Consider the following 8,162-nt stretch of genomic DNA (forward strand, 5'->3'; position numbering starts at 1 on the left):
CCTATTTCTTGCGCGTACCAATTGAAGTATTTTGAGGTATCTTTTTTGAACTGAGTTGAATGAAGAAAAGAAGAATTGGAAGAAGAAAAGTTTTCTCAACACGGGGAGGAAGTCCCTTCTAAATTGGATTTGTTATTGTAAGGGGATTTTTAAGTATTTATCTAAAGGAAGGAACAAACGAGGATAAGAGAAATTTGCTTTTAATTTTTTTTTATCCAAGTGAGATATATCGCATACTATTCTTCTTTTTTCATCCGAAAGGGCTTTTTTTTTATTCTATTTCACTATTTCATTCCATCTAGATCTAAGAAAGAACCCAATGCACTGAAATTCCACTACTAACTAATATACAAAAAAGAAGAATAGATACAGGGTATCAAACCTATATAGTTTTTGCTTCAAAGAAATAGAAATATCATGAAATAGAAATATCATCATATAGAGTCAGGGAATGGAATAGAGTCAGCGAATGAAGCATATTCATTAACAACTCCATTTACGGATCAAAAATGAAAAAAAAGAAAGCATTGCCTTCTTTACTATATCTTGTATTTATCGTACTTTTGCCTTGGGGGGTCTCTTCCTCATTTAACAAATGTCTGGAACTTTGGATTAAGAATTGGTGGAATACCAGGCAATCCGAAACTCTCTTAACTGATATTCAAGAGAAAAGGATTCTAGAAAGATTCATAGAATTAGAAGAACTTTCTCTCTTGGACGAGATGATAAAAGGGAAACTAAAGACACATGTACAAAAACCTCCTACAGGAATACACAAGGAAATAATACAATGGGTCAAAATAAATAATGAGGATCATCTCCATACCATTTTGCATTTCTCGACAAATATAATCTGTTTGGCTATTCTAAGTGGTTCTTTTTTTCTGGGTAAAGAGGAACTTGTCATTTTGAATTCTTGGGTTCAGGAATTCTTCTATAATTTAAATGACTCAATAAAAGCTTTTTTTATTCTTTTAGTTACTGATTTTTTTGTTGGATTTCACTCCACCCGTGGTTGGGAACTAGTAATTCGTTGGGTCTACAACGATTTTGGATGGGCTCCTAACGAGCTTATTTTCACTATTTTTGTTTGTAGTTTTCCAGTAATTCTAGATACATGTTTGAAATTTTGGGTCTTTTTTTGTTTAAATCGTCTATCTCCTTCGCTTGTAGTCATTTATCATTCAATTAGTGAAGCATAAATTCATTTGATCTCCCGATATTAATATTAATCAAATTAGCAAGCATCTTTTTTAGAAAGAAAGCCCTTTTCCATTTTAGCAAAATTCTTTCTATTTATACCTACTTTAAGGTATTCATCATTGCAGTACAACTGTTGCAGTAGAATGACAACAGATTCGTGTATAGGGAACTAGATTAGCTTAGCTACCTATCTAATTTATTGTAGAAATTCTGGATCTGCGATTGGACATGGAAAATAGAAATACTTTTTCTTGGGTAAAGGAACAGATAACTCGATCGATTTCTGTAGCGATCATGATATACGTAATAACTCGGACATCTATTTCAAATGCATATCCCATTTTTGCGCAGCAGGGTTATGAAAACCCACGAGAAGCAACTGGACGAATTGTATGTGCCAATTGCCATTTAGCTAGCAAGCCCGTCGATATTGAAGTTCCCCAAGCTGTGCTTCCCGATACTGTATTTGAAGCAGTTCTTCGAATTCCTTATGATATGCAATTGAAACAAGTTCTTGCTAATGGAAAAAAGGGAGGGTTGAATGTAGGTGCTGTTCTTATTTTGCCCGAGGGATTCGAATTAGCGCCGCCCGATCGTATTTCCCCTGAGTTAAAAGAAAAGATAGGAAATCTTGCTTTTCAGAGTTATCGTCCCGATAAAAAAAACATTCTTGTGATAGGCCCTGTTCCCGGTAAGAAATATAGTGAAATTGTCTTTCCCATTCTTTCCCCTGATCCTGCTACGAAGAAAGATGCTCATTTCTTAAAATATCCCATATATGTAGGGGGAAACCGAGGAAGAGGACAGATCTATCCTGATGGTAGCAAGAGTAACAATACAGTCTATAATGCTACGTCAACAGGTATAGTAAGAAAAATACTACGTAAAGAAAAGGGGGGGTATGAAATATCCATAGTTGATGCATCAGATGGACGCCAAGTGATTGATATTATACCTCCCGGACCAGAACTTCTTGTTTCAGAGGGGGAATCCATCAAGCTTGATCAACCATTAACAAGCAATCCTAATGTGGGAGGTTTTGGTCAGGGGGACGCAGAAATCGTGCTTCAGGATCCATTACGTGTCCAAGGCCTTTTGTTCTTCTTCGCATCCGTTATTTTGGCACAAGTTTTTTTGGTTCTCAAAAAGAAACAGTTTGAAAAGGTTCAATTGTACGAAATGAATTTCTAGGTCCCGGGATTTCTTACCATCAAGTTGGTAAAAAGCCTCGATTTATTGGCAATTGCTAGAATTATCTATGATCTATTTTGGAAATCCTTTTTTTGTTTAGACTGCTTTTTGTTTATGAGATGTCTGGAATTCCTTATTTATATCCCATGCAAAAGAAGAGAATCCAAGGCAAAGGCGAGAACAATAAAATTAAAATTTCTTCCTTTTCGGAGGGATTGCAGGTCTTCTTAATCGTCTATTCGGCACAAGAAAAAGGCTTTTTCTTGTGCCGATTCTTCTTGTATCAAAATAAGAATCCTTTTTCTTCCTAATTCGTCAAAGATTACTATTTCTTCTTTATTCGGGTCTGTCTCTTGGACCTCTTTTTCTTTTGCTTAGGTTTAGCCGAGGTAGTGGACAAACAGAGGGGAAGAAAATATGGCGGGGGAAAAATTTCTTGTGATTGTGAGCAAATTGCTTGGCTTGTTTAATTAAGTTCAACTTCAAATTTACAGAAATTTTGCAAAAAAAAAGTAAACTCTTCCATTGAAGGTTTTTTTTATTTTTAGGCTAGTTGAATAGTTTTGATTAAGGTTTTATTAGTTTATTACTCGAAACTAAATCAAGGATTTTCAGGATACTTCCTTCGTGGAATAAGATATTGGATCCTCGAGTGATCTCTTTTTCTTGTTGCTTCATAAGAGTGAATCGAATAGATTCAATTCGCGTTATAAGAGTAAAAATTCCGCGGGTCCTTTCCGCTCTAATCAGATAAAGGGGGGTAAGGACCCGCTAAGCTCCTACTTTTTCATGTTTACAATCTGGTCCCTCCGATTACTATAGAGATGAACCCAATCCAGAATATGAACCATAAAAGAAAACACCTACTAAACCAATCACAGCAATACCAGCTACAGTACCTATCAGCCAAAGAGGAATTCTTCCAGTAGTATCGGCCATTTCCCCTACTTTCCTCCACATTTTATCAATTGGTCATGCTAGAGACAAAAACAGTCATGGGTAGTTATAAGGATGGTATCCTTCCAAATGGGATAAGAGAATTCTTATTAGTCTCTTTCTTTCTCTCAATTGAAGAAGTAATTGGAAAATAAAACAGCAAGTACAAAAATGAGTAATAAACCCCAGTATAGACTGGTACGATTCAATTCAACATTTTGTTCATTCGGGTTTGATTGTGTCATAGTTCTATAGTTGGAATTTGTTTTATCGTTGGATGAACTGCATTGCTGATATTGATCCCAAGAAAAAAACAGTAGGTACAGCTAGTCCGTGAATAGCCAGCCATCGCACTGTAAAAATAGGATAGGTTCGATCTATGGTCATTGAGGGCCTCCTAAAAGGATCTACTAAATTCATCGAGTTGTTCTAAAGAATCAAAACGGTCGGTTATTAACGGAATTCCTTGTCGGCTTTCCGTGAAATACTCGTTTGGCCTAGGACTTCCAAACACGTCATAAGCTAAACCCGTACTGACAAATAACCAACCCGCAATGAATAGGGAAGGTATAGTAATGCTATGAATAACCCAGTATCGAATACTGGTAATAATATCAGCAAAAGAACGTTCTCCCGTGCTTCCAGACATGCTGAACTCCCAAAATTTTTGTACATTCAAAAAAGGAATTGATTCCGTAAAAGATGGGATCGACCAGTAAATAGAAAATTACTGATATTTCATCCTTGTGAGATTGTCAATTTTGTACCAAAGGTGTATTTTGAGTATACCGAATTAGTATAGCTATCCTTCCTATGGCACAGCAATCTGGTTTTGCCTGGTTCCGAAACATAATTACTTTTTTATTTTTTTTGTCTATAGGTAAGCTATATGTTATTCAAGGCATCAATAGAAAACCCCATTTTTGTAGGTTCTACTTACTTTTCATTGGCTTCGGAATATATAGAGTAATTCGGAATAGCAGCCAAAATCTTGGAAAATCTAAGTTAATGATCAATAGGTTTGGATAAATAATTTAGGAAGGATATTCTCATACTGACACAATACAAGGACAAGTATATGTGAAATCTATCCTTTCATAATTCGTAATTCATCCTTGTATTGTTTGTTGGATTAGGTCTAACTTTCTTGACCAAACTGCGAGCGCGGAACTTTACGAGATGAAATAGGGAAAGACAGAAGATAGAATAGAACTTAAAAGGATAATTGAAGTGACTCGTCTTCGAATCTACTTTGGTTGGAGTTCGAAAAAGGAATAAAAATAAAGTAAATTCAAGGAAGAGCTTTCTTTTTTTTTTTAACAGCCCCTTGGCAGGTCGTGGAATGCTTTTGTTCTCCTCTTATTCCATATGGAATACAATCAGTTAAAATAAGAAGGAATAGGGGAATATTCGATCGTTCACTCCAAAACGAGGGTCCTATTGAAAAAGAAATTATCCAAAATAGAAAGAAGTTTTTTTTTCAAATTCAATTGTTTATTTATCTCTTATTCAAAAATTTCCCTGAAAATTGAATGAAAAAATGAAATTCAATGGGGTTAGATGATCTAGTTCTTAATATTATTACTTTACTCAATTGACAAATTCCACAACAAATCTCTTGATTCGGAATTAGGGACTCATGTATCATCTGATGAATCCACTTTCTTTTACACTTCTGTATCTTACTCTACCTTGTTTTTTAGTATTATCTAAAATAACTGATGAATTCTGAATTTTCCATAACTTAGGTAAATGCTTTACCAACATATGTAGTGTAGTAAAAAAAATAAATGGAATTTAACTCTTTCATGCTTACTTTAACTAGTTATTTTGGTTTTCTACTGGCTGCTTTAACTATAACCCCAGCTCTATTTATTGGCTTGAACAAGATACGCCTTATTTGAATTGACTGAATAATTATAATTCAGAAAAGAAAAATCTTTCTTTGGGATTCCTGGCATTCTACGACTCTTTTCCAGACTAATTAGGAATTCTTTTCTTGGTCATTGAGATTCGTGGATAATTTAGAGTACTATTTAGGGATAGATCGTACCTCTTTTTTTATCCCCTCGAACAAATCGAAATGATTGAAGTTTTTCTATTTGGAATCGTCTTAGGCCTAATTCCTATTACTTTAGCGGGATTATTCGTGACTGCGTATTTGCAATACAGGCGTGGGGATCAGTTGGATCTTTGATTGAGTCATTTTTTTTTGATTGACCTCCTCCAGACCAGAGAGGAGGTCAAATTGAAATTGGAGTTACAATTCAATTTTGTTAAGTTATTTTACTCTGCTTCGACATAAAATAGATGGAATCACGCTCTGTAGGATTTGAACCTACGACATCGGGTTTTGGAGACCCGCGTTCTACCGAACTGAACTAAGAGCGCTTTCATTCATTCAAAAAGAAAATCTTTTTCTATTCCTAATGTATCTCACGTACGTATAGTCTCCACAAATTCAAGTTATACCCACTTTACTTTAATTGATCTCGTCGCTACTGCCTATAAAGAAGAAAGAAGTAATAGGTAGGGATGACAGGATTTGAACCTGTGACATTTTGTACCCAAAACAAACGCGCTACCAAGCTGCGCTACATCCCTTTTCCAAATTAAATTGTTGTACAATGCCATTGTACACAATTCCTGTCTTCTTTTCCACATCATAATTTTCTTCTTCTTTCTATTTTCTTCTTCTTTCTTTCTCTATCTATATATAGAACCCTCGTGTCATTTCTTCTTTTTGGTCTCATATAATTAAGGAATTATATACATATAAAATCCAATATAATTTCGCCTATAAAAGAAGGATTACTTTTCCTTGCTAATATATAGGAAGAAGGGGTCATCTTTTTCTTTTTTAGGGATAGGAAAATTTCGTCGATATGGTTCATTTTATATATAGCATAACAATCTTGGGCAAGAGTTTATGATCATATATGTATTCCAACAAGGAAGGAGGATTTTCAATGCGGGATATAAAAACATATCTCTCTGTAGCACCCGTGCTAAGTACTCTATGGTTTGGTGCTTTAGCAGGTTTATTGATAGAAATTAATCGTTTATTCCCAGATGCTTTGTCATTCCCTTTTTTTTAATTCTAGTTATTGCTATGGGAGGGATAGATTTCTTCGTGATATGACAAAATTTGATCCTTTTCAATCTTTTTTTAGTATCGGAAGGAAAAAGAAAGAAAAGATGGATTGGGTTGAACCTCAGAGTCATTAAAAATTTTGTAAACCCCATTTTTGAAAATAGAAATTCAATTTAAAGGGGTACCCAAGCTAAATAAGGCCTCAGAAATCAGAGCATAGAAAAGGTGGGGCTGGCTAATTAAATGAAAGGATTTCGAACCAAAATCTTTGCTAATTCGACAAGGATTGTATTCTTTAATTATTTCTCTATTTTTTATTACTTAATTTAAGAATAAAAAAAAATTATTCTAATGAATTTTATTCTTCTTCTTCGGATTCAAAATAGAAGAATAAAAGAATAAGTAGAAGAATTAAGTTAAGTCAATCCAAAAAGAAAAGGAGGTTCATGGCCAAGGGAAAAGATGTTAGAATCAGAGTTATTTTGGAATGCATCAGTTGTGTTCGAAAAGGTGCCAATGAGGAATCGACGGGGATTTCTAGATATAGTACTCAAAAGAATCGCCACAATACACCCGGACAATTAGAATTCAAAAAATTTTGTCGTTATTGTCGCAAGCATACGACTCATCACGAAATAAAGAAATAGGAACATCGTGTGTTCGATCTTTCCAAACAACAGAAAGAGTAAGAACTTCATATTTAATATATAAAGAAAACATAGTATAGAATACAAAATACAAATCAACTCATCTGATTTCCGGTAGATATTATTTCATATGTATAGAGGGTATTCATATACTATAATATGAATCAAATAAGATATGGATCAAAGAAAAACTACTTCTTCTGGATCCTAAATTAATAAAATAAAGAAGTGAATTTTCAAATTTTCAAATTTTAAATAAGGAATAAATCATGTATACATCTAAACAACCTTTTCTTAAATCTAAGCAACCCTTTAGTAAATCCAAGCAAACTTTTAATAAATCCAAGCAACCCTTTCGTAAATCCAAGCAAACTTTTCGTAAATTCAAGCAACCTTTTCGTAAATCTAAACAACCTTTTCGTAGGCGTCCCCGGATTGGCCCGGGAGATCGAATTGATTATAGAAACATGAGTTTAATTAATAGATTTATTAGTGAACAAGGAAAAATATTATCGAGACGAATAAATAGATTAACCTTGAAACAACAACGATTAATTACTCTTGCTATAAAACAGGCTCGTATTTTATCTTTCTTACCGTTTCGTAACTATGAGAACGAAAAGCAATTTCAAGCCCAGTCAATTTCAATAATTACAGGTTCTAGACCCAGAAAAAATAGACATATTCCTCAATTAACGCAAAAGTACAATTCCAATCGAAACTTAAGAAACAACAACCAAAATTTAAGAAACAACAACCGGAACTTAAGTTCCGATTGTTGATGTTTTATTCGAATTCGAAAGGGCCAGACCTATATATATTATAAAGAAAGTAATCCAGCTCGTTGATTCCTACCACTTAATCTTAATTTATTGTATCTTCCCGGAGAGGGAACTCCGGGAATTCATCTTTTATTATTCCAGTATATTACTTTATTTATACCTTTAATTGATGATCTTTATTTTATTGGAAATCGTGTAAGATTATTTGGATTTGATACAGCTACTTGTGCAAGCATTTTACGATTAAGAATCAATTTCTTCTTGTACAGGTTGTGTATTAATTTACTATAACTATCGAATACTTTATAT

General features: G+C 34.0%; 2 non-coding genes across 2 annotated transcripts; both read right to left on the minus strand.

The window, feature by feature from the left end:
* Positions 1 to 5,647: 5,647 nt before the first annotated feature.
* On the minus strand, positions 5,648 to 5,721 carry TRNAW-CCA (transfer RNA tryptophan (anticodon CCA)). The gene has a single exon. It is a non-coding gene; the product is annotated as a tRNA-Trp (tRNA).
* Positions 5,722 to 5,860: 139 nt separating this feature from the next.
* TRNAP-UGG (transfer RNA proline (anticodon UGG)) lies at positions 5,861 to 5,934 on the minus strand. Its single transcript has one exon. It is a non-coding gene; the product is annotated as a tRNA-Pro (tRNA).
* Between the last annotated feature and the right edge of the window lie 2,228 nt (positions 5,935 to 8,162).

The sequence above is a fragment of the Aegilops tauschii genome, unplaced genomic scaffold (assembly GCF_002575655.3).
Source record: "Aegilops tauschii subsp. strangulata cultivar AL8/78 unplaced genomic scaffold, Aet v6.0 ptg000968l_obj, whole genome shotgun sequence".
In the NCBI taxonomy this organism is placed as follows: domain Eukaryota; kingdom Viridiplantae; phylum Streptophyta; class Magnoliopsida; order Poales; family Poaceae; genus Aegilops; species Aegilops tauschii.